General features: G+C 46.9%; 1 protein-coding gene across 1 annotated transcript in view; it reads left to right on the top strand.

Annotated features, from left to right (window-relative positions):
- MBOAT2 (membrane bound O-acyltransferase domain containing 2) overlaps nt 1-1,705 on the top strand; it is a 244,416-nt gene that overhangs the window by 214,734 nt on the left and 27,977 nt on the right. The window lies entirely within an intron of this gene.

Here is a 1,705-nt window from a genome sequence, read left to right as displayed (position 1 = left end):
CCCAAAAAAAAAATTTAAACATGTAAATTAAATTTAAATCTGGAAATTATACAGTTTGAATGTCCACAGTATAAAAAGGTTGGGAACCGCTGCCAGCCCACACCCCATGCTCCTACCACCCTACTCTGGGCCCCACAGGCCCTGCTCACTTCTGCTCCCTTCCCCACCTCCTGCCTCCAGTTTCCCAACTTTTCTTCCCACCCACCGACTGCTCTGCACCCCATAGCTCTCATAACCACAATACCCCTCCCACACAACCCCCCCACCCCATACCACCTGTCACCATGCACACTTCACACAATATACAAGTAAGACTGCATTTTATGCTTTTATGCAATCACTTCTACATATATAGCACAAACATATATAGCACACAAATCAGATCAAATATATTTTTAAAAATTAAATTAAAAGATATTATTATGGGTATTTGATTTTTAGTATATAACTTGTATGTTTTTCCCCTAAGATGGCAAACCCTCTTCCCCAAAGGAGTATGTCCAGGGGCAAGAGGAGGGACTTCTTCTGGCAAAGGTCAGAGGTTAAGGGGGTGGGACTTCCAGTCCCAAGATAGCAACCAGGGGGTGGAGCTACCCATGTGGCCCTCGACAGCTTGCCAAACCTCAGTAAGCGGCCCTCTGCCTGAAATAATTGCCTCTCCCTGAACTAAACTGTTGTCAGTGGTGACAGATGATAGAACAAGGAGCCATGGTCTCAAGTTGCAGCAAGTGAAGTTTAAGTTGGATATTAGGAAGAATTTTCTCACTAGGAGGGTAGTAATGCACTGGAACATGTTACCCAGAGAGGTGGTGGAATTTCTGTCCTTGGAGGTTTTTAAGATCTGGCTGGAGAAAGCCTTGGCTGGTGTGATGTAGTTGGGGATGGCCCTGTGTTGAGCAGGGGGTTGGACTAGATGACTTCCTGAGGTCCCTTCCAATCCTAATTTTCTATGATTCTATTGGTTCAGCTGAAGCATTATACAAAGAGGCAACTTTTTAATTACAAACATTCAGTCTTTAGGGTACTGGTACCTAAAGGGAATGCCTCTCCATATTGAAATGCTTTCTCAAACCACTACAACAGTGGGTCTTTCAGTGCTTTGAAGCCTAACATGTAGTTGCGTCTGCAGGAGAACTGGTCGTATCCTGTGTTTTGGGGAATACTAATTAAAAACATACATTGCATCAAGCATCAGGAGTGGGTTGCTCTTTCAGCTTGATTTGAGTTGGCATATTGAAAGGCAAAGGTACCCTTCCTAGGAATAATTGGGCTGAGAGAAGATGACTCCACTGTGAAACAGCTGTTATGTTTCATAGTTTCATAGTTTCTAGGGTCGGAAGGGACCTGAGCAGATCATCTAGTCCGACCCCCTGCCATGGCAGGAAAGAGTACTGGGGTCAAATGACCCCAGTAAGGTGGTCATCCAACCTCCTCTTAAAAACCCCCAGGGTGGGAGCCTGCACCACCTCACTTGGAAGCTGGTTCCAGACCCTAGCCACCCTGACCGTGAAGTAGCGCCTCCTGATGTCCAACTTAAACCTTCCCTCCACCAGCTTGTGACCGTTGTTCCTGGTCACTCCTTGCGGCGCTCGGGGGAACAGGGACTCCCCCAGCGCCTGCTGATCCCCCCTAACCAGTTTATAACAGGCCACAAGATCCCCCCTCAGCCTTCTCTTTTGAAGGCTGAACAGGTTCAGGTCCCGCA

This window comes from Gavialis gangeticus, unplaced genomic scaffold (genome assembly GCF_001723915.1).
Source record: "Gavialis gangeticus isolate Ggan-Ray unplaced genomic scaffold, GavGan_comp1, whole genome shotgun sequence".
NCBI classification, from domain to species: Eukaryota; Metazoa; Chordata; order Crocodylia; family Gavialidae; genus Gavialis; species Gavialis gangeticus.
The sequence above is the reverse complement of the archived record's forward strand: the minus strand, read 5'-3'. Positions and strand labels throughout refer to the sequence as shown.